This window comes from Leptonychotes weddellii, chromosome 4 (genome assembly GCF_054177405.1).
Source record: "Leptonychotes weddellii isolate Sample4059 chromosome 4, ASM5417740v2, whole genome shotgun sequence".
Taxonomy (NCBI): Eukaryota; Metazoa; Chordata; class Mammalia; order Carnivora; family Phocidae; genus Leptonychotes; species Leptonychotes weddellii.
This window is the reverse complement of record NC_138372.1, coordinates 137,569,487-137,594,843: the sequence shown is the minus strand read 5'-3', so window position 1 is coordinate 137,594,843 and position 25,357 is coordinate 137,569,487. Positions and strand designations below refer to the sequence as shown.

Here is a 25,357-nt window from a genome sequence, read left to right as displayed (position 1 = left end):
TAGTATTGTTTCTATGTTGATTCCCTAAATCTGAGTTATTATATCCACAACTTACTTTCTTTTTTTTTTCACAACTTACTTTCAAATGGGTTCAAAAATTATATTATACTAGTATGTATATTATGCAAAATTATGTTATGTATAATATCAAACATTGTAATATATATGGAGCATATACAGAGACAGAGAGAGAGAGGGAGAAAGAGAGACAGATAAAATGATTAGGCAAATGTGGCAAAATGTTAACAATTAAATGTTACCAGTTAAAAATAATTCTTGGGAGTTCTTTGTACTATTCTTGGCAATTTTCTGTAAGCTTAAGATTAATTCAAAGTAAAAATGTTTTTAAAATAGAAAAATGATGGCCAAATCTAGGCATTTTCAGAAAAACAAAAGCTGAGAGAATTTGTTGGCACTAGACCTGCACGGCAGGAAATACTTAAGAAGTTCCCAGGGCAGAATAGAAATGATCCCAGATGGGAGCCTGCATCTGCAGGAAGGAGAGCAGTGGAAATGGTAAGATTTCTGAACTACAGTTTCAGACTCGTAATTCAATATGGTGGATTAAGCATGTGTGTTTAGCTCCTCTCCCTCCAACCCCTAAAAATTACGCTAAAGGGTAAAGTTATGAACTCACAAAAATAAATAGAAGGCATCAGTTGATCAGAGGTTTCAACAAATTTCTGCAGACCAAAGTGGGTAATAGAATAAGTATTGAATGAGGCGGGGAGGAGGAAACCCCACTTAAAAGAATGCATGGTCGGGGTGCCTGGGTGGCTCAGATGGTTAAGTGTCTGCCTTTAGCTCAGGTCCTGATCCTGGGGTCCTGGGATCGAGTCCCACACTGGGCTCTCTGCTCAGCCGGGAGCCTGCTTCTCCCTCTCCCTCTACTGTTCCTCCTGCTTGTGCTCTCTTGCTCTCTCTGTCAAAAATAAATAAATAAAATCTTAAAAAAAAAAAAAAAGAATGCATGGTGGGTGTTGTAGTTGAGGAGACTGTGCAGATACCCCTCAGAAGCTTGGAGGGCTTAGATAGAACTCAAGAAGTGCCAGGTCTGCAGAGATAGCAGAGTATGGGGCTGAAAACAGAGGAGCTACTGGAAAGTCTGTAGATAGAATATTCAACACCTACGCATCTCTGCAGAGAATGCCTCACTCTCTCCAAGCAGTGAAATAGAGACAGAGACAGCAAGAGTGAGAGGGAGACATTGATTGATTGATTGATTCAGTTTCAAAAGAAATGGAAAGATACCATTTTTTTTTTTTTTTGGCATGTGTTGTGAGAACATTTAAGGTCTACTCTCAGGAAATTTCAAGAATATAATACAATATTAATAGCTATAGTTACCATGCTGTATATTAGATCCCCAGAACTTACTCATCTTATAACTGAAAGTTTGTACCCTTTAATCAACATCTCCCCATTTCTCCCCACCCCCCACCCTTGGCAACCACCATTCTTTTCTCTAATTCTATGAGTTTGACCTTCTTAAATTCCACATATAAGTGAGATCATATAATAGTTGTTTTTCTGCATCTGCCTTATTTCACTTAACATAATGCTGTTAAAGTCTATCTGTGTTATCCCAGACAGCAAGATTTCCTTTCTTATGGCTGCATAATATTCCATTGTGTATAACTTCACAATGCATATGTGTATTAAATCATCAGATTGTACACCTGAAAAAGACAAAAACATCACATTGTACAACCTAAATAAATATAATTTTTAGTTTTCAATCACATTCTTAATAAAGCTGGGGAAAAATAATTTAAGCAAATTCATAAAACAAAACAAACAAAAGCACCAAAAAAAGAAATGGAAGAATTGTCTCATGAGAAACTGGGCAGTGAGCATGTGAATTATTGCCTCAGCATACAACCCTTTCTCCTTCCATTTTATGAGGCCCAAAGCTTAATGGCTTCCCCCAATCTGTTCACCTAAAATGATGCCTGCCAGTTGACAAGCCCTGACAAGACACATAGCTGATGGTGAGCTTTTCTATGCCTCCTTCTTAAGTATGGATGGGAAACCAAAGTCTTCAGAGACAGAACTATGTAATATTAAACAAAACAAAATAAAAATTAATCCCTAGGAGTTGATTCATGGAAAAAAACTTTAAAAAATTATAATTAGTGTCCTCAGATGTATATTTTTGAGAGACACAGAGAGAGGAGAGAGACAGGGAGAGAGAGAGAGAAAGAAAGAAAGAGAAAGAGAGAGAGAGTTCCCAGAAAACAAAATAATTGAAAGTAATGTCTCAAACTGGTATCCAAACACCCATGTTTTTATAGCAGCATTGTTCAAAATAGCCAAAAAGGGGAAGCAATCTCAATGTTCATGGACAGATGGATGGATAAAAAAGTCTGGTATATACATACAATGGCCTTACAAAGAAAGAAAGAAAGAAGAAAGAAAGAAAGAAAGAAAGAAAGAAAGAAAGAAGAAAGAAAGAAAGAGAAAGAAAGAGAAAGAAAGAAAATTCTGACATCATGCTACAACATGAATGAACTTTGAGGACATTATACTAAGTGAAGTAAGCTAGTCACAGGAAGACAAATATTGTATGGTTCCACTTATATGAGATACCAAGAGTAGTCAAATTCATAGAGGCAGAAAGTAGAGTTGTGATTGCCAGGGACTTTGAGGGATGGGGGAGAGGAGGTTGGAGCATGGGAACATGGAACAGGGAATTGTTTGATAGAGTTTTGGTTTTGTAAGATAAAGTTTTGGAAATTGTATAATCATGTGAATATACTTAACACTTGAAACTGTACACTTAAAAACGGCTGAGATGGTAAATTTTATGTTATGTGTATTTTACGATAATTAAAAAAACCCAATAATTTAAAAATACCCTTGAGGGCAGAACCACCCTCCCACCGAAGTACAGATTATAAAATTTGGGAGATAGAAAATAAAACAAAGGTTTCAAACTCTTTATTTGAAAAAAACTTCAACACAGACAGAATCAGTTTTACCTTCATGAATAAAAGAAGAAGGGACCTGTAAAAGAAATGTCCTGTTATTTACACCTTTCAGAAAACAGTGATGTCAATTCAAGTATTAATATAAGGGTCCAATTTATTGAATAAGACAACCAATGATAATTGCGGACTTACAGGGGTCAGAGTTACATTTCACAGGACATGAACTTTAAAGCCCACGGTTCTTTTTTTTTTTAAACAATTCTTTTTCTTTTTTTAAGGATTTTATATTTATTTGTCAGAGAGAGAGAGCACAAGCGGGGGAGTGGGAGGCAGAGGGAGAGGGAGAAGCAGGCTCCCCGCTATGCAAGGAACCCGATGCGGGGCTCCATTCCAGGACCCCAGGATCATGACCTGAGCCGAAGGCAGACGCTTAAATCACAGAGCCACCTAGGCGCTCCAAGACAGAATTATTCACTCTGATTTTGCTCTATTTATCATTATCACTCTGAGATGAGTTTTTAAAAAAGCATAAGCAATTAAAACCCAAAATAGTTGACAAGGGAGCAAATGATGTGAGCAAATACAGGTGTTATAAAAACTGTTAATTAGAGTCCTCAAATGTAAGCCCTATAGACATGTAGGAAATATAACTCTCTAATTCTCTGTACTTTTCTCTAATTAACCTAATTATAAGTCCTTATGGCACCAGGTGGTGGAAATTTTACCGATCAGCTGGAACACTCTCCCCATCTGGGCAGGCTGACAAGCCGATCCCATTTCAAATCTCATCTCTTGAGTGAAGTCTTCTGGGCCAGGTTGGACATCTCCCCTGTGCGTACTCAGCTCCAGTCCCATTAGCCTTTTTGCTGTTCTGGAACAGAGCAACATCATGTCAACTCACTTGCTGTTCTCTTTGCAGAGAACACTCTTCTCCCAGATCTTTATGCGGCTCCCTTCCTCACATCAGTAGGGATTCTGCTCGAAGGTCACCTCCTTGAGAGAGTGTTCCTGGCCTCCCTCTACCTAGGCACCACCCCAGCACTCTGTTCATTCTTCAGAGCACTTACCACTGTCAGAGGTGATAGCCTGTATTTATTTGTTTACTGGTGTGCTCTCCGTGTCTCATGTGTGACAACGTAAACTCCATGAGAGCAACAATTTTGTATTTTTCACACTGTATCTCTGGTGTGTAGAACAGTGCTAGGCACACAGTTCATGTTTGGTAAATACCTGGTCAGTCTCACACTGATCTCTCCTCTTCCAAACTTTCTTCTGCATGAACTATTTCCACCTCATTTTGGTCTGAACTTTATTCTTTTGTATAGGGTTTCATGAATCTTCTCCTTAATGAAATTATCAGCTACTAGAGTACAGAGGCTGGGTTTTACAATTCCTTACCATCTTCCATAATGGCTGGCACAGACTGGGCAACATACTAAGTGCTATGTTAATACTTTTTGAATTTTGGTGGGAGGATTTGGTTTAGCTTATTCTTTAAAATGAAGCTTAAAATGCCACATCTTGATTGGTTTATCCTTCATATGCTGTAATTTGAATATGGGTACATTTTAAATTCAGGCTTTTTCTAATCCAGAGAAGGCTACAGGTAAATGTGGGGGGTAGTGTACAAATGGGGCCAGGTCTATCCATTTTTCAGGCAGTATGGGTGAGATGGCCTTTCAGAAAGGTTTGCTTGGGCCCCCCAATTTTAAATGTGGCCCAGCGTCAGGATGACCATGCAATTCTCCCATGGCTGTGTGCTGCTAGCCCAGTGCGACTGTCAACCAGAGGAGCATCTGGATGCTAGAGACATCCATGTTTATTGAATTTGATTAGTTCAACACAGCCATAAATTAACATCAACACAGGTTTGAAATGGGATCCCAAAGTAACTACTAAGAGGCTCCTTTTTTGGGGGCACCTGGGTGGCTCAGTTGGTTAAGCGACTGCCTTCAGCTCAGGTCATGATCCTGCAGTCCCAGGATTGAGTCCCACATCGGGCTCCCTGCTCGGCAGGGAGTCTGCTTCTCCCTCTGACCCTCACCCCCTCATGCTCTCTCTGTCTCATTCTCTCTCTCAATAAATAAAACCTTTTTTTAAAAAAAAGAGGCTCTTTTTTTTTTCAAACAAATTAAAAAGTTATCAAGTGTCCTATCTTGGAGTGATAATTTATATCTTCTGGCTTTGTTGTGTCCTCTTAGAAGTTAATATATGGTATTTCCACCTTCTCTTGATTTGTTTTTTCTTTTCTACCTAGTAAACTTTTATATATATTTTTTGCCCTCTCTGTATTCCTTTTTTTTAAAAATTAAGATTTACTTATTTAGTTTGAGAGAGAGAGAGAGAGAGCAGGAAGGAAGGGCAGAGAGAGGGAGGAAGAGAGAGTCAAACAGACTCTATGCTGAGTGCAGAGCCCACACGGGGCTAGATCTCACAACCCTGAGATCAGGATCTGAGCAGAAACCAAGAGTTGGAGGCTTAACCTATTGCACCACTCAGGTACCCCATGCTGTCTCTGTATTCTTAATGTAGTTGAGTTTCACACTACTCTTTCACTTGATAGCTTCATTTCATGGGGGCTTTCTTAGGCCAGAACATCTCTGTGTACAGCTTCTGTGAGTGATGTCAGCTCAATTCTGGGAAAATCATTTTGAATTACTGCTAGCTCTGAAATGGCCAGAAAAGCACCAGTACCTGGTACTTAGTTATTGCACAAACCTCATTACTATTATTCCGAATTAATAACTTCTTAGGTTTTCTAAGTGGGACTAGGAGGATATATCTATTCAACTAAAGAGAAATGGATGGTTATGAAGTAATTGGCTGATTTGGGGAGTGTCCTCTGTGGCTTCTTGGGACTATACTTTCAGCCATATTAGGGACAGCAACAGAAAGCACACAGTAGGTGCTCAACAAATCATCATAGACCATCATCATCATAGAGTGGTGCCCACTGAGGTACATTTGTTCCTCTGGAGGTACTCTTCACAACCCTGGTGTGGGAGGAATCCCACTCTCGATTCTATTCCCAGTTCTTTTTTCTACCACTGTAACCCTCAGCATCTTTATCTAAAAAAACAAGAATCCCTGCTCATCTCATGGAATTATTGAGAGGATAAAATGAAAACACAAAAGTGAATGTGTTTTGCAAACTACTGGGTCCTACATAGGGCTTACAGATACAGAGAGGCGGCAACTCAGCCTTGGGGTGGCCCGAAAATATGTCCCTGATCCACATACAAACATCAGGGAGTCCAGAGTCCCCTAGAATACAGTACTTCATCAGCCTAAGAAGCCTTGAGGAGCTGATGCTTCAGGGAAAACACTCCTGAGGGCCTCACATATCCAGAGTTCCCTTGGGCCGGCAGCTGGAGGGCTTAAGCAGAAGAAGGGTCCTATTATAAAACTCAGGGCTTCTCTGAGAACCTCACAGCTTCTCTAGAGCTCAGGGGTGGGCCCAGGGATGCCTCTAACATGGATGAGCCATTTTGTTTTTAACTTAGGAGAAGGTGTGGTGATCAACATAGCTTATTTCCAGTGCCAGCTTAATGTCCCTGTTTCCTCTTCACACTCTCGTGGTCTCTATCACTCACCTGTCTCAGCATTTATGCACACACTCCCCTAACTAAAACAGATACATTTCTTAACCTCTTCTACCAGTCAGGAAAAGCTAAGTTTGTCTAGGACCAAACAACCCCTGAATCTCAGTGGAATAACACACGACCATACCATTTATTTCTCACTGACTGAGTCTGGCCAGTGGAAGAGAGTAGGAAGGCTCTGCTTATCTTAACCTCTCTCAGATCCAGCTGACTCAGGTGCCATCTCCCTCAATACTACTCTTATAACAAAGGCAGGGCAAAGAGAACATGGCAAACCACATGCTTCTACTCAGGAGTGACACATGTCACTTCCACTCATATTGCATTGGCCAAAGCAAGTCATATCCTAAGGCATCAGGGAAGTATAGGCCTACCACATGCCTGAGAGGAGAATAGAAATATTTGTTAGCCCATACAAATCATGACCGTGCCTTTTGTGGTGGGCAGAATAATGACCCTTCCAAGTTGTTCATGTCCTAATTCCTGGATTATGTTATGTTATGAAGCAAAGGGGAATGGAGTTACGGATGAAATTGAGGTTGCTAATCAGCTGACATTAAAATAGGGAGATTATCGGGGCGCCTGGGTGGCTCAGTTGGTTAAGCGACTGCCTTCGGCTCAGGTCATGATCCTGGAGTCCCGGGATCGAGTCCCGCATCGGGCTCCCTGCTCGGCAGGGAGTCTGCTTCTCCCTCTGACCCTCTCCCCTCTCATGCTCTCTGTCTCTCATTCTCTCTCTCTCAAATAAATAAATAAAATCTTTAAAAAAAAAAAAGAAAAAAGAAACTCTTCCTCTGGGGCGCCTGGGTGGCTCAGTTGGTTAAGCGACTGCCTTCGGCTCGGGTCGTGATCCTGGGGTCCCGGGATCGAGTCCCGCATCGGGCTCCCTGCTCGGCGGGGGGTCTGCTTCTCCCTCTGGCCCTCCTCCCTCTCATGCTCTCTGTCTCTCATTCTCTCTCTCGCAAATAAATAAATAAAAAATCTAAAAAAAAAAAAATAGGGAGATTATCCTTGATTATCCAGATGGGCTCAATGTAATCACAAGGGAGAATATAGAAGAGGGAGGCAGAAAAGGAAAGTCAGAGTAAGAGATGTGACATCAGAAGCAGGATTAGAGAGATGCAACATAGCTGGCGTTGAAAACAGAGGAAGGGGACCATGAGCCAAGGAATGTAGGCAGCCTCTGGAAGCTGGAAAAGGCACAGAAACAGATTCTGCTCTCGAGTGTCCAGAAGGAACAAAACCCTGCCGGCCCATTGATTTTAGTCCAGTGAAACTTGTGTCAGATTTCTGTACTACAGAACTGTAAGATAACAAATTTGTGTTGTTTTAAGGTACATTTGTAGCAATTTGCTACAGTGATAATAAGAAACAAATACATCTCTCCTTTAGAAAATCACATTTGTTTTTCTAACTATAAAAGAAAGACATGATCAAACATAGAATACATAAAAGTAGACAAATAAAATATAAAAAATATCCCCCATACAAGTTTCTGTTGTGGACCCTTTCAACATTATTTTCTGCACATCAATACATATGTGTATTTTCATGCATGTGTTACAAAATTAGATCATGCAGCATAGTTTTGCAGCCTGACTTTTTAAAAAGATTTTATTTATTTATTTGAGACAGACAGAGAGAGAATGAGTATGAGGGGAAAGGGCAGAGGGAGAGGGAGAAGCAGTCTCCCCACCTAGCAGGGACCCCCACATGCGTCTCAATCCCAGGATCCTGGGATCATGACCTAAGCTGAAGGCAGACACTTAACTGACGGAGCCACCCAGGTACCCCTGCAGCCTGCCTTTTTATTTAGCCATAGATCTTGAGCATTCTGCTATGACTAAAATGTTTTAACTATGCTGCCCAATAGTACACGTGGCTTTGAGAACCTGAAATGTAACTAGTCTGAATTGAGATGTACTATCCTTGAAAAATACACAGCAGATTTCAAAGACTTAGTATGGGAAAAGAATGTAAAGCTCTTACTAATAAGGTTTATATTGATTATATGTTGAAATAATAGTATTTTGAAATAATAAAATAATATGCTGGGTTACATATGTAATTAAAGTAAAAAGGATACCATTTTAGAGAGGAGAAAGCAGACTTAGAAAGATTAAGAAATTTGCCAGCCAGGAGGTCATGAGTTGGGACTCAAATCCAGGTCTGATAGGCTCTAGAACAGAACCCACATAAACCATCCTCTCTATTCACTCCTATCATTCAGGTTCTATTCATGTGTCACCTTGGATTATTATGATTGGCCCTGTGCTTCTCTTGCCATCCAGTGTTCCTAAACCACCACTCAGCACTCCATCCTGGCCAGACTCTGTTCCCTGAGTGTGTCTGTCTTTGCCACATTCTTCTGACCAATTTTGTCTCTTAGATTTCTCCACTTTTCCAGGTCTCTCCATTAGACTGAGGCTCAGCTCCATTTCCATCTCTTCCATAACTTCCTTAAAGCTTTCCCTAATTATTCAACACACAACAATCCCTATGAATTCTGAAATTTACTGCTTGCTCTCTGGGCCATTTGTGGGAGTGGGGATAGAAAGAAAATGGGAACACATTACCACCTGAGCAAATCCCATGTAAAGATTTTTAGCTGGGTAGATGGTTGATAAGAGGTCTGAAAAGAATGTTCCTGAGGTACAAACCCCTTGGACCCTCAATTAGCACCTTTTCTGTGTGGTTGAAAGGTTTCAACCTAGACAGTGTCTGTTGAGAACAAAGACTCCCTGACAAGAATGTACCTCCTCGAAGATTTGTCCTACTATATAGCAGAACCTGGTACATAGTAAATGCTCGATCAATATGTGTCAAATCTATACCATGCATATTTTGTATCCTAATGTATCTTCCACACCGCTTGCTGAGTTGACTTAACACTATAAATCCAGGTTATTTCAGTAAAAACCAAGCCTGACACTACTACAGTACAAGTGCCTTACCCTTACACACCACTTTCCATCAACTTCCATTTGCCTTCTTTTAAAACACTTGTCTTTTACTAACCTCCCCCCCCACCCCAATACATCCATTAGAACTTGTTCAGCTCTACCAGGTTATTGCTTCTGCAGTAGCTGGGTCACGTCTCTGAGGAAGTGCCCACCTCTTGGGATTGATATTAATCTGTTTACGTCGGTCTCATTGGCTGGGCTCTGAGCTCCTAGAACTTGGCTGTCTTATTCACCCTTTACCCAAACCAAACGATTCTTCACATAAGGGTAGTTAATAATGAAAATGACGGTTTGTGCACATGGTTTGTGCACTGCATGGGCCCAGGATGATTTGTACTGTATTTGTAAGGTTCATTTTAAAATACTACATACTAAATATCTTTGTATTCTCTAATAAATTCATATCAACTCTGTATATGAGTAAGATTAATATCTCCAATTTACTAAGGAAACCGACCCAGAAGGTCAAGCCTGTAGTGCAAGGTCTTACAAGGAAGAAACTAACCACACACTTGAACTTCAGCTCTGAAAATCTGGAGTCGCGCCGGAGGCCTTTTGAACTCTTCCGGCCACCGTCGCTGGGGTCCTTTCCGCGGCTTCTACTTCTGCGCCTGCGCGCTGCTGGAACGCCGTCCATTTCTGTATCGGTTAGGGAGGTCGTTAGGTTTGAGGTTGGTGTTGAGGTGAGTCGTGTTGCTTTTGCGTCCTTCCTCAGGGTTCACCTAACTGCTGCGTTCCGTTGCCTGCTCTCGCTATGCCTTGGAGTTGAGGTGTGCCCGTATCTCTGCGGTCGGGGAGCTTCACCTCTCACAGGGGTCGACCCCTGCAAGCTCCCGCCGCGGCCTCAGGAGGGCTGCGGGCAGGCAGCGGGGGCCCCCGGGGGCCGGGTGGGGTGCAGGGCCCTGGAGGAAGCTATTGGGGTTCGGAGGCGGCTGGCCCGGGCCTGGTCTCCGCTGTGTTTTTTCCCCAGTGTGACCTTGGTTAGGTCATCTGACGTGTCTGGCCCCAGGGTGAAAAGGGAGGGGTGGTTTCTTCCTCGGAGGGTCGTGAGGCTAAAGGGCAAAGTAGGGCAAACAGCAGCGTCTGCGCGCGGTCGGTGCTCGCTCGCTGTGTGGTGACAACGTGGGTGATGGGACTCGAGAAGCTGGAAAAGGTGGGGGGGGGGTGAAGGTGGGCGTCCTGCAGCCTCCCAGCGCGCCCATGGGTCTTCCACCCCAGCCCTCCCGCCTCCTTGACCGAAGGTCCGCGAGACTGCGCGGCGGTCACTCGGTGGGCCCTGGAGGCCACGGCTGGGCTCCTGCCCGAGTTTAAATCGTTTACACCGTGACCTTGGAAAAGTTACACGTCATCTCCGTGTGCCCTAGTTTTCTCGTCAATGAAATGGGAATAATGAACTGATAGTAAGTTCGCAGAAGAGCAAATGGCTGTAAATGCGTTTGCACTTGGCAGTCTAGAGCCACTGCTTATCTTAACTGTGATTGGGAGATTTTTGTTTGTAGTTTCTGCTCCCTATTGTGCCGCAGTGACCTTGCCAGAGTGTGGGGGGGGGGGGACGGGGACCCTGAAGCAGGCTAAGCCTTTAAACACCTTAGGCTTTTAAAAAATAATAATAAAATAAACACATTAGGCTTTGTGGGAGGAGTCATGCCTGTGCCCCTCTAGGTACTAAAGTGCATTACGTGTTTAAGAGTTCTTTAGATATCTTACTATGTTCTTAGAGTTGTTTTTGTTTTACCTGTCAAGGAGAATAACTACCATGACTTCCAGTGCTTTGACGAAACCTCAGATGCGAGGCCTTCTGGCCAGGCGTCTGCGATTTCATATTGTTGGAGCGTTCGCCGTATCCCTGGGGGTTGCAGCTTTCTATAAGGTACGTGTGTTTGATTTTTACTTTGGTCCATGTTTGGTCCAGAAATGTGTGTTTTAAATTTGAAAATGTGTTTTCATAAGTAGTTCTGAATCTTTCAAAGAAACTCCCTCTCTAATGTGCTCCCTTCCCCTTCCTCCACTTACCTCAGTGTGACAGGAAAATACCTCATACTTAAGATAGCTTGTCCTCCATCATTAAAGGAAGCTGTAGTAGTTTGTTAGGGCTGGCAAAGTACAACAGATTGGGTGGCTTAAACAACAAATTTATTTACTGTTCTAGAGGCTAGAAATCCAAGATCAATGTGGCTGCAAGGTTGATTTCTCTTGAAGCCTCTCTCCTTGGCTTGTAGATGAGTTTCTCCCTTTGTCTTCACATGGTCTCTGTGTTGGCATGTTTTTGTTTGAATTTACCCTTGAAAGGATGCTAGTCATATTGGATTAGGACTCACCCTACAAACCTCATTTTAATTTATCTCTTTAAAGACCTATCTCCAAGTACTATTAACATTCTGAGGCACTAGGGGCTTAAGACTTCGGCACATGAATTTTGGAAGACAATTCAGCCTGTAACACAAGGATATAATTTTATTAAAGCAGAGCGATGGGGAAGGCAGTGTTTGGCAGCTTGAATTTGTTGCCACAGAACTGCATTTTAATGCTGTGTCTTCTGTGGATTTTAACATTATGCCCTTTGGGATTTTTTTTTTAAATAAATTTTTTGTATTGTGAACTACACATAAAATTTAGCCTTTTTTAAGTGTACAGTTTGGTGGTATTAAATACATTTATAATGTTGGATCACAATCCATCTCCATAACTCATCTTGTAAAACTGAAACTGTACCCATTAAATAATAAACCCATCCCTTCTCCAGCCAGTCTGTGAAATAATTCTTTCTGTATCTTATTTTGACTTCTCTAGGTACCTTATGTAAGTGGAATAATATATTATTTTGTCTTTCTTAACTGGCTTATTTCAGTTAGCATAATGACCCCAAGGTTCATCCATCTTGCAGCGTATGTCAGAATTTCTTTCCTTTTTAAGGCTGAATAATATTCCATTATATGGGGCTCCTGGCTGGCTCATTCGGTTCGGCATCTGCTGTCGGCACAGGTCATGGTCCCAGGGTCCTGGGATCGAGCCCCACATTGGGCTTCCTGCTCAGTGGGGAGCCTGCTTCTCCCTCTCCCTCTGCCTGCTGCTCCCCCTGCTTGTTCTTTCTTTCTGTCAAATAAATAAAATCTTTAAAAAAAAAATATTCCATTGGATGTCTGTACCACATTTTGCTTATTCATTCACCTTTGATGGACACTTGAGTTGCTTCCATGTTTTAGCTATTGTGAATAATGCTTCTATGAACATGGGTTACAGGTATCTCTTCAAGACCCTGCTTTTAGTTTTTTTCGATATATATCCATAAGTGGAATTGATAGATCATATGGTTATTCTATGTAATTTTTCAGGCAACCACCATACTGTTTTCTGTAGTACTGTCGGACATTTTATATCTTGCTACTTTGCTGAATTTATTTATTCGTTCTAACAGGTTTTTTTCTGTGTGGAATTTTTAGGGTTTTCTACATATATCATCTGTAAACAGATGATTTTGCTTCTTCCTTTCCCATTTAGATGCCTTTTATTTCTCTTTCTTGCCTAATTGCTCTGGCTAGAACTTAGAGTACTGTGTTGAATGGAAGTGACAAAAGTGGATATCTTATGGGTTATGTTGAGGTAGTTTCATTCTATTCCTAGTTTGAGTGTTTTTATCATGACAGGATACTGAATTTGTTAAATGCTTTTTTGCATTAATTGAGATTATTGTGGTTTTTTTTTCATTTATTCTGTTAATGTGTGTTACATTGAATTTGTATGTTGGACCACTGTATGTTGAACCATCCATGCATTCTAGGAATAAACCTCATTTGGTAATTGTGTACAGTCCTTTTAATATGCTGCTGAATTCAGTTTGCTAGTACTTTGTTAAGGATTTTTTTTTTTTTTTACATCAATGTTCATAGGGGATATTGGTCTGTAGTTTTCTTGTAGTGTTTTGTCTGGCTTTGGTATCAGGGTAATGCTGGCCTGGTAAAATGAGTTAAGTGTTCCTCCACTTCAGTTGCTTGGAAAGATTTCAGGATTGGTATTCTTTAATTTTTTTGTAGAACTGACCAATGAAGCCATCAGGTCCTGGGCTTTTCTTTGTTGGGAGATTTTTGACTACTGATTCAATATCCTTACTACTTATAGTTATATTCAGATTTTCTCTTTCTTTGTGATTTAGTCTTGGTAAGTTTTGTGTTTGTAGGAATTTATCCATTTTATATAGGTTATCCAGTCTGTTGGTGTACAGTTGTTCATACTACTCTCTTACAATCCTTTTAATTTCTGTAGAATCTGTAGTAATGTCCACTTTCATTTCTGATTTTAGTAATTTGAATCTTTCCCCCTTTCTTCTTAGTTCATCTTGCTAAAGGATTGTCAATTTTGTTGATGTTTTTGAAGAACCAGTTTTTGGCCTTCTTGATTTTTCTTTTTTCTTTTTTCCCCTAGTCTTTGTTTTTTGGATCTCTGCTCTAATCTTTATTATTTCCTTCCTTCTAGCTTTTGGTTTATCTTTTCTTTTTCTGGTTCCGTAAGTTGTAATGTTAGGTTGTTGATTTGAGATCTCTCTTGTTTTTTAATATATGTGTTTATAGCTAAAAATTTCCCCCCTTAGCACTCCTTTCACTGTGTCCTGTAAGTTTTGGTGTGTTTTGTTTTTTCATTTGTCTCTAAATATTTTCTGATTTCATTTGTGGTTTCTTCTTTGATCCATTGGTTGCTTAAAAGTTTGTTGCTTAACCTCCATAGTTTTGTGAATTTTCCAGTTTTCCTTCTGTTACTGATTTTTAATCTCATGCCATTGTGATCAGAGAACATACTTTGTATGATATCTATCTTTTTAAATCTGAGACTTAATTTATGGCCTAATGTATGGTTTATCCTGGAGTGTATCCAATATGCAGTTGAGAAGAATGTGTATCCTGGGGGCACATGGGTGGCTCAGTCAGTTAAGTGTCTGCCTTCAGGTCAGGTCATGATCCCAGTGTTCTGGGATCAAGGCCCCTGTCAGGCTCCCTGCTCAGCAGGGGAGTCTGCTGCGCTCTCTTTCTCTCTCTCCTTCCACTTGTGCAGTCTCTTTCTCTCTCTCAAATAAAGTAATAATAAATCACTCTTGTTTAAAAAAAAAAGGTGTATTCTGTAGTTGGGTGGGGTGTTCTTTGTATATGTGTTAGATCTGGTTGGTTTAATGAGTTAAGTCCTCTGTTTTTTTTTGTTTGTTTTTTAAGATTTTTATTTATTTATTGAGAGAGATAGTGATAGAGAGCATGAGAGGGGGAGAGTCAGAGGGAGAGGCAGACTCCCCGCTGAGCAGGGAGCCTGATGCGGGACTTGATCCCGGGACTCCAGGATCATGACCTGAGCCGAAGGCAGTCGCTTAACCAACTGAGCCACCCAGGCGCCCCAGTCCTCTGTTTTTTTGCTTAGGTCTGGTGTGGTTTTATCTTTCATTGAGTTTGAGGTATTGAAGTCTTCAGCTGTTACTGTAGAACTATTTTTCTCTTCAATTCTGTCAGTTTTTGCTTTATATATTTTGCTGGTGTGTTATTAGGTGAGTATATTTTTCTAATTGTATAAATTCTTACTGTATTGAGGCTTTTATGATTATTTAAAGTCCTTTTTCTCTTGTAATCTTTTTTGATTTAAAGTCTATTTTGTCTGATATTAGTAAAGCCACTCCCACTCTCTTTTGGTTATTGTTTGCATAGAACATCTTTTTGCAAACTTTCCCTTTCAGTCTGTTTTTGTCTTTGAATCTGGAATAAGTATGTTGCAGACAGCATTTTTGTTGGGTCATTTTTCAATCCATTCTGCAATCTCTGTGAGGATTGTATGTGTAGATGCCTTTGCATGTGTTAGTCTTTAATGTCTGGCTCCCAAAAGAAGAAAATGGGAAAAATGAAGAGAGGGGAAGAAAGGTGCTCTATCCTTTTAAGTCCCCAGAAAGTTGCTCACCTGATGAAAAGAGGCTTGCAACAGTAGGGGGAGTGCAACAGCAGTGGCCACCAGCCTGTTTGCCCCTCTGTGAACAAAAGCAGCAATCAGCTATCAGAGTACAGGTCCCTGGTATATGGAGGAGAGGGTCCTTCTTGCCCATCTTCGTTCCAGAAAGCTGTGTGTAAGCTGCTCCAGGAACACTTGCACAGCTACCTGCCTTGGGGATGGGGAATGGGTAGCTGTTAAATTGCTGAAAGCTGAAAGTGAATAAGATTAACCTGACCACAATTTACAGTTTAAGCCTTCCTCTGGAAATTGTATGCTTTCAAGAGATCCAAAGTTTCATGATAGTAACATTAAACAGATTGTGCTAGTGCAGTTGTTGTGTAGGTGGGGAGAGATTCCTGGTGTTCCTACTCCACTTTTTTCCCAGAATACTCTATGTGCTTTGTGTTTCTTAAAGTCTTCATGTTATATTTACACCTTTTTTTCTATAAAAATGTTTATGATAATACATGTATTTATGACCATGTGTCATAATGGCCCACGAATTAGAGCTTTGCAGTGCTTTGTACTTAATTTTTTTGGTTTAGTTCTTCTATTTTTAGTAGACTGTGAGCCTCTTTAGGGCAGGGTGCCTTTTTTTGTTCACAGTGGCACCTCATTGTCACTTGCCTGACACACAAGTAGATGCTTAAAAGTATCTGTTGGATAAGATGTAGTGTCTGAAATTTAGTACAGTGGTAGGTGCTATAGAGTTCCAGGTGCTTTGGAGTATACTAAGTGTATATACCTCTAAATATGTGTCTTTAAAGAAGTTAAGAGTCAAGTTGGGTGAAAAAGTTAGGTGTTAGTGCAAGATAAACAAAAGGACATTTTATTTCTCAGAGCTGTTCCTGGAGCAACTTATACACAGTGTGCAAGAATGAAGGTGGGCAAGGAGGACCCTGTCCTCCAAATACTAGGTGAACCATACTCTGATAGTTGATTGCTGCTTTTGTGTGTTTCTTTCAGTGGGTGTGGGGTATTGTGGGTCATAGCTCTTTGACAGAGCAGGCTGAATTTGTGCCTTGAAAGTTAGGGTGAATTTGAAGTGCTAAGGGGAGGGAGAACAACTTGAGCAAAAGCACTATAAGGGGTGTGTGCTTTTGGACCCTATGAGGAGACAGGCATAAAGAAGTAAACCCTTTACTTGCTCCTTGAGATAGTTGCTCCTAGGCATGTAGTGGGCATGAAATAAATGTGGGAAAAGGATGGATGGATGGATGAGTAAATGAAGTGGGAGTAAGGAGAGGAATTTGGGGAACTCATTTCTATGCTCTCATTGTCATTATCAAACTTCAGGCCTCTGTAACTTGTATGGATTCTTGTCGCTTTTAACTTTAGCCTCTAGAATAGATCTGTTTATGGTATTGAGTTCCTGCATGCGCAGTGTGCAGCGGCTTTCAAAATCTTGACTTACAGTAAGAAATACATTAACTACTGGCTGCAGTCTTCTAAACTGGTTTCATCACTTATAAATGGCTTGTGGGTGATTTGCTGAAACTTGGTCTTGATTTTAAGATACTTTCTGATTAGCTCTTTCTGCCTTTCCATCATCTTCCCAGCAGTCCTAATATACCCAGCCCTCCAGCCCTTCATAACTAGCTGCTGTTAGAAAATTCTGCTTTCTCCCATGGATTTGTACACAACAGGAATGTCTTTCATCTCATTGTGTGGCAAATTCCATTTTACTCAGATGTTTCCTTTTGGAGTTGCAGCCTATTCCTCCAGATGGGTTGGTTGTGTTCTGCTAGGTTCTCAGTCATTTTGTACCAGACTGTACATTCTTGGCACATTGTATTTTAAGTAATACTTGCTTCAGGGTGTGTCTCTTCTACTAAATTAAGAGCCCATGTCAGACCAATAGTCTATTCTGAATGAAAAGTTTTAAAATTTGCTTGGTAGATTAGTCAGTGTTTGTGTATAGTTAGTGTTTGAACGGAAGGAAGGTTCGCAAAACACTGAGGAATCCAGATTCTTATTAAAGAATAAGGCGGGTGTAAACTTGGTTCCCTTGGTAGATGCTCGCTTCTTTCATTTCCCTTATCCAGTTAGTGTTGAGTGCTTTTGAAGATTTGGCCTTTATTTTGTTCTTAGTTTTGACTGATTTTCACAATTTTAATCAGCTTCTGTACTTCTTACATAAAGTCACCATCCATTAAATCATTTTTGATTAAGTTAATCTGCTAAGCCTAAATTCATTAATATGGGTTAGATTTTGAGGCAAATGAGCAGTGCTTATCCTGAATAGATTTTTTCCATAGGTAATTACTGTTAAATAAATTAGACATATCCTAAATCTTCAGGTATTTGCTTATCTGTGTAAGGCCTCATATATAGATTTTACGGGTTTCAAGTAACGCATGGTGTAGTGGATCTAAATTGATAGTTTATATTCTTTTTGTTGCTGAAGTCCAGATTTTTCAGACTTAAAAGGAAAAAGTTTAAAGTGTAACAAAACAAAATAGGTGGGGTTATAACATGCATATCCTTTTATTTTGGGGTTCACTGAACCTTTTATTTTAGTCTACCATATTTTTAAAAGGAAAAAAATTTTTCTTGTTTTAACAAGAAGTGCTCAGTCGCCTTCTGGGTAATGGGCTGGCCTCAGTTCAGAGGGTTGCATTGGGGCTCCTGCCTCTTGGTCTTATTGGAAGAAGTTGGGAATTTTCATAGAAAGTGAGGCAGTAAAACTGGTCAAGTTTTAGTACCAAGTGTCATGATTCCATGTATTTCTGCAGTACCTTAATGCAGGTAGATTGGCACTTGCAGAATTTTTTTACTGGTTTTTATATGCAGGTTGGGATTTGATTTTGGATTATAACCCACACGTTGAAATCTACTAGGTAGTATTTTGTGGAAAATATAACCTTTGCCAGATGACAGACCTGGGTTTGAATCCTGGTTGAACCCACCTACCACCTAGTGCTTCTTCTAGACCTTAATTGGGTCACTTAAATTCTGAGTCCCATTTCCTCCTATGTAAAACAGGTCAATGTATATTCTAAGGGCTTAAATGATATTGAAGTGTAAATCACCCAGAACTGTTCTTGCCAGATAGAAAGCTTCCTGTGTCTTTTGGAGGCAGATGTGTACAGAATTGATCTCACTCCTTTGAAGTTAATATAATTTAAATTGATCCAGAATATATTAGCATGTCTCAGCTGTGGGGATATTAGGTTTTGCTAGAGGGAATGCTGCTATCTGTCTTCTCCCTAAAGCCTTTTAGCTTTCTGGGTATCTTCCTTTGGCTCTTACCAGTCTGCATACCCACACCCAGCAAAAGGAATAATCCATCCCCAGGCAAGGAAGGCCCCTTTTGCTGAGTAGTTGCCATGAGGCTACCTTATCTTCCCTTGCATCTGTGTCAGTGCCTCCAACCTTTGTCTTAGGAAATACAGAGTTCAAGTTAAAGGTGAACACAAACATTATAATTTATGTTGTCTTTGGATATTATTTTTAATGGTTTTAAAAATAAGCCCTAATGGGATATGTTATTTTTTAGTTTGCTGTGGCCGAACCAAGAAAGAAGGCATATGCAGATTTCTACAGAAATTATGATTCCATGAAAGATTTTGAGGAGATGAAGAAGGCTGGTATCTTTCAGAGTGCAAAGTGATTTTGGAATGTAAAGGTAATGTGGCTGTTTGAATTACTGTTTAAAAAATTTTTTTTTATTGTGGTAAGATACATAGATCCAGAGCTCTTTTCATCTTGCAGAACGACCCGTTGAATTACTCCCTCTTCCCCCCATCCCCTGGCTAACCACCATTCTACTTAGTGTCTCTGAATTTGACTACTCTAAGTACGTCATTTAAGTGGAATCATATAGTATTTGTTTGGCTATAGTATTTGGCTTATTTTACTTAATATAATGTCCTCAGAATTCATCCATTACAGTATATGTCAGAATTTCCTTCTTCAAGGCTAAATAACATTCCATGGTATGTATATACCACATTTTGCTTATTCATTCACCTCCGGTGGATATTTGGATTGCTTCCACCTTTTGACTTGTAAATAATGTTGCTATGTTAGGGGTGCCTGGGTGGCTCAGTCGGTTAAACGTCTTGACTCTTGATTTCAGCTTAGGTCATGATCTGAGGGTTGTGAGATGGAGCAGGGTGTGGAGCCTGCTTAAGATTCTCTCCCTCTCCCCCCACCCCAAATAATGTTGCTATGATATGTGCAAATATCTCTTTAAAACCCCTTCTTTTAATACTGTTGAGTATGTACCCAGAAGCGGAGCGGCTGGATCATATAGTAGTTCTGTTTTTATTGTTGAAAGGAAACACTGTACTGTTTTAACATAGTGGCTGCACCGTTTTATACTCTTACAAGTGCAGAAGGGTTCCAGTTTCACTACATGCTTGCCAATACTTTTTTTTTTTTCTCCATAGTAGCCGTCTTGATGGGTGTGTGGTGGTACTGGATTTTGATTTTGATTTGCATTTCCTAATGGCTAATGATGTTGACCATCTTTTCTCATGCTTGTTGCCCATTTGTATGTCCTCTTTGGAGAAATGTCTAATTAAATTCTTCACCCGTTTTAATCAGTTTGGGGTTTTTTTGTTGTTGAGTTGTAGTTCTTCAAACTGCTTATATCAGATATGATTTTGCAAATATTTTCTTCCATTCTGTAGATTACCTTTTCACTCTGTTGATTGTATTCTTTGCATAGACATTTAAAATTTTGATGGGGTCTATGTAATTTTTGTTGTTGCCTGTGCTTTTGGTGTCCTTTCCAAGAATCACTGTCACATCCAGTGTCATGAAACTTCTCTTATATTTTCTTGTAAGTTTTACAGTTTTAGGTCTTTGATCCATTTGAGTTAATTTTTGGATATGAGGTAAGGAAAGGGTACAACTTCTTTCTTTTTCGTGAATATCCAGGTTCCCAACAGCATTTGTTGAAAAGCCTGTCCTTTCCCCAGTGGATGGTCTTGGCACCGTTGTTGGTAATTTTTTGACTGTATATGTGAGGGTTTATTTTGGGCTCTGTTTTGTTGCATTGGTTTATATTTCTGTTTTTATATCAGTACCACACTATTTTGATTACTGTGGCTTTATAGTAAGTTTTGGAACTAGGAAGTGTTAGTCCTTCAACTTCATTGTCTTTACAAGATTGTTTAGGCTATTCAGGGTCCCTTGATAGTTTATATGAATTTTAGGATGGATTTTTCTACTTCTGCAAAAATGCTGTTGTGATGTTGATAAGGGATTACATTATATTATGTAGCTCTCATTTTAGGTAATATGGACATCTTAGCAGTCATAAGTATTCCACTCCATGAACATGAGGTGCCTTTCCATTTACTTATGTCTTTAATTTTTTTCAGCAGTGTTTTGTAGTTTCAGTATGTAGGTCTTCTGCATTCTCGGTTAAGTATTCCTATGTATTTTATTCTTTTTGATGCTATCATAATTGGAATTGTTTTCTTAATTTTTTTTCTGATTATTCATTGTTAGTGGATAGAAACACAACTGGCTTTTGTGTGTCGATTTTGTACCCTGCAGCTTTGCTCAGTTTATTCTAACAGGTTTTTTTGTTTTTTGTTAGAGTGCACACTTGTGCACAAGCTGGGGGAGGGGGAGAGGGAAAAAAAAATCTCGATCTCACAACCCTGAGATCATGACCTGAGCCAAAATCAGGAGTCGGATCCTTAACCAACTGAGCCACCCTGGCGCCCCTATTCTAACAGGTTTTTTGGTATGGAATCTTTAGGGTTTTCTACATTTAGGGTTTTCTGCATATAAGACCTGCAGACAGAGATAGTTTTATATCTTCCCTCTCAATTTGGATGTCTTTTATTTCTTTCTCTTGTCTGATTGTTCTGGCTAGGACTTCCAGTTCTTTGTTGAATAGAAGTGGTAAGAATGGGCATCCTTATCTTTTTCTTGATCTTAGAGAAAAAACTTTCAGGTTTGACCAGTGAGTATGATATTAGCTGTGCTAATAACTTTTCATATATGGCTTTTATTATGTTGCTGTAGTTTGCATCTGTTCCTAATTTATTATTTTTTTTTCCTTCCTGTACTGTACTTTTCATCTCCATGACTTGTTTTATAACTGGAAGTTTGTATCTCTTAAAACCTTTCACCGGTGTTACCCATCCCCCACTCCTCTCCCGTCCCACGCCCAGTTCTCTGTATTTATGAGTCTGTTTCCTGACTTGCTTCACTGAGTATAATACCTTGTAGGTTCATCCATGTTGTGGCATTAAATGGCAAGATCTCATTCCTTTTTATGGCTGAGTAGTATTTCAGTGTGTGTGTGTGTGTGTGTGTGTGTGTGTGTATGCATACGTGTGTGTACCCAGTAGTGGAATTACTGGATCATATGGTAATTTTTAACTTTCTGAGAAACCTCTGTACTATTTTGCACAGTGGTTGCACTAATTTACATTCCCACCAACAGGTCACCAGGGTTCTCTTTTCTCCACATCCTTACCAACACTTGTTATCTCTTCTCTTTTTCTTTTCTTCTTTTTTTGATTCTAGCATTCTGACTGGTGTGAGGTGGTATCTCATTCTGGTTTTGATTTGCATTTCCCTAATGATTAGTGATACTGAACATCTTTTCATGTGTCTTTTGGCCATGTATGTCGTCTTTGGAAAAGTGTCTGTTCAGGTCCTCTGCCTATTTTTAGTTGGTGTTGTTTTGGTATTAAGTTCTTTATATACTTTTATTAACCCCTTATCAGATACTTGGTTTGCAGAGATCTTCCTCCCATTCAGTAGGTTGCCTTTTTATTTTGTTGATGTTTTTCCTTTGCAGTGCAAAAGCTTTGTATTTTGGTGTAGTTGTAATAGTTTATTTTTGCTTTTGTTTCCCTTGCCTGAGGAGACATGTCCATAAATATGCTGGTAAGGCTGACATCCAAGAGATTACTGTTTATGCTTTCTTTTTTAAGATTTTTATTTATTTATTTATTTATTTGACAGAGAGAAATAGTGAGAGCAGTAACACAAGCAGGGGGAGTGGGAGAGGGAGAAGCAGGTTCCCCACAGAGCAGGGAGCCCGATGCGGGGCTTGATCCTAGGACCCTGGGATCATGACATGAGCCAAAGGCAGCCGCTTAATGACTGAGCCACCCAGGCACTCCTGTGTATGCTTTCTTATAGGATTTTTATGGTTTCAGGTCTCACATTTAGGTCTTTTATCTATTTTGAGTTCATTTTTGTGTATGGCATAAGAAAGTGGTCCGGTTTTCCCAGCACCATTTATTGAAGAGATTGTCTTTCCCCTGGTATATTCTTGCCTCCTTTGTCATGTAGATTAAATGACCATGGAAGTATGGGTTTATTTCTGGGCTGGATTCTCTTCCATCAATCTTTTTTGTGTCTGTTTTTGTACCAGTACTATACTGTTTTGATTACTATAGCTTTGTAGTATATTTTGGAAATTTGGGATTGATACCTCTAGCCTTGTTCTTCCTCAAGATTAATAGCTTTGGCTATTAATGATATTTTGTGGTTCCAAACAAATTTTAGGATTTTTTGGTTCTGGTTCTGTGAAAAGTGCTATTGGCATTTTGATAGACATTGCATTGAATCTCTAGATTGCTTCGGGTAGTATGGACATTTTAACAATATTAAGTCTTGAATCCATGAGTATGGTGTATCTTTCCATTTGTTTGTATCATCTTCAGTTTCTTTCATCAGTGTCTTACAGTTTTCAAGCGTAGGTCTTTCATCTTGGTTAGATTTTTTTGTGGTATTTTGTTGAGTGTTTTTATCGTGAAAACAAGTCAGAGTGTTGCAAGCAATATTTATTTTTTACCTTCTATCCTGCGGGAGGAGCCAGGAATCAGGCAGTTTCCTCCTGACCACATTGTGTTGCACCAAGGAGGGGGTGAGGCAAGACTGAGAAAGAATTCCATGAAATTTCCTGCCTTTTTGTGTTTCTCTTGTTGTATTAGGTGTAGTCGTAATAGTTGCTGCAGCTTAACTGGTTTCTAGAGTTCTCACAACTCTTGCTTTTTATATTTAGAATCATTTCACGTTATGCTATTGTTGCTTGCTAGATTGGCATTAGGAAAATGTACCAAAAAAGTACTTTTAGAAGTCGTCTTTGGACTTAACTTTAGAGCCTCTTTAGGCTTAACTTAAACTTAAAGCCTCTAACTTAAAAAAAAAGTTTTGACTCCTTTTATAGTTTAGTTAGGTGTCCATAAGTGACTAGGTGGCCCTCCAGAGATTCTGATCTGGTTTATTATATCCACAAAGTCCTTATGCCTCATGGATAAGGTTCTGTTGACTATGAAGAAGTGACTTGTGTGCTGATGAAAGGTCCACTAAATTTGAAAGCATGTGAAACTTTTCATATTCTGGAATCTCATCATTCATATATTTAACTTTATTCAAGCTCAACATAAAAGCATTTAGAACAATTTAAAGATTCTATCCACTACCCCTGTGTGAATTTGATGTGACAAGGGGAATGTCAGTCAGCTATCTTTTTAGGCAGAATGTTCCTGAATGAGCATTCCAGCTGTAGTGTGCATAGGTGTGTGTGTGTATGTATGTATGTATTTATATATGTATGTATGTATGTATGATCTTTCCTGGGGTATGGAGACCTGCTGCAGTGGACTTTAGTTTTTTAAAAGACTCAAGGATAATACTGAACATAAGTAACTTTTGCCTGATTTAAAATTATATTCTATAATGTTCATTTCTGTAGTTGTTTATCTTAAAGGAAATATCTGAAATGCAGATAGATGCATGCACAAAGTATATACTATATTACTTAGAAAAAAATAGGAAGACCTTTATTTCCAACGGTTGGAAAATTGATAAGGAACTATGAGTTTTTCATACCATGGACTATTACATTATGTCCATTAGAAATGATATTCACAAAGTAACATGAGATTATCATATAAGTAGAAAATATTTTACATAAAGGGTGATCTCTGTTTAATAAAAATTGCGCAGAAAAAAGACTGAAGGTAAAAAGATCAAGAAAATATTAATGGTTCTGTATGGAATCTTAACATTGCTGTTTTCTTGTAACTGACATTTTCATAATTTCTACAGTGGGTATGCATTTCATAATCAGATGTTAACAGGCTGATTTGTAAATGTTTGTTAGATTTTTACTTTTAGAGGTTGTGTTCTCATAAAACCAGTAAGGAAAAAAAAAAAAGTAAGAAAAACAGATCTGGAGACAGGAATAGAAATGTTGTTTAGAACAGATGGGCTGCTGCTTTTAAGAACAGTATGTGGGTATGAGAAGGGAATGGAGGAGAGTGGACTTGAGAGGGAAGAAAAAGGCAAGATTTGGTCAATGAAAAACAAGAAATTAGAGTAAGGTGTAGTATGCCCAGAACTGGTCAGGATGGTCAGAGACCTTGGCAGAGAATGTACCTGGAGTCCACACAGCCTGAAATGGCCTTCTGGGCAGAAGGTGAGTGAGCAAAGTGTAGGCTCCACTAGTAGGAGGAGACCTCATGTGACTTTAAGGGTGGTGAGGTATTGAGAGAGAATGCTTGTCATTAACTTAAGCCACTATGTTTTTTCCACAGAATTTCTTTGGGTTTTGTTCCATTGAAGTCTTGTCACTGACCTGTGTTCCTGAACTATGAAACACGAATATTGGGTTATGGAATAGTTTGTCTTGATAAATAAACAACTAACAAATACTTTGGACAGTAAGTCTTTAATTATTCTGATAATTTAAGAGTTGGAGATTTTAACTGTGTTTTATGAACCTTAGGATGATAACGATTTTAAGATTTCTTAAAACTTTCATTGTTTCAGGATATTTTTCATTGCTCTGGTGTTTATTTCACTGAAATACTGGTAGGTGCACTTTCTTGGTCCTGGGTGGTGGATTTAAGGGGTCTACATGAGCCTCTAAGACCACTATACTCTATGCTGTTAGAAGGGACAGAGAACATCTTTTCAA

General features: G+C 39.5%; 1 long non-coding RNA gene across 1 annotated transcript; it reads left to right on the top strand.

Annotated features, from left to right (window-relative positions):
* Positions 1 to 10,019: 10,019 nt before the first annotated feature.
* Positions 10,020 to 25,098, top strand: LOC102744036 (uncharacterized). Its single transcript, XR_434474.3, has 4 exons — positions 10,020 to 10,178; positions 11,239 to 11,365; positions 18,950 to 19,078; positions 24,975 to 25,098. It is a non-coding gene; the product is annotated as an uncharacterized LOC102744036 (long non-coding RNA).
* Positions 25,099 to 25,357: the final 259 nt, after the last annotated feature.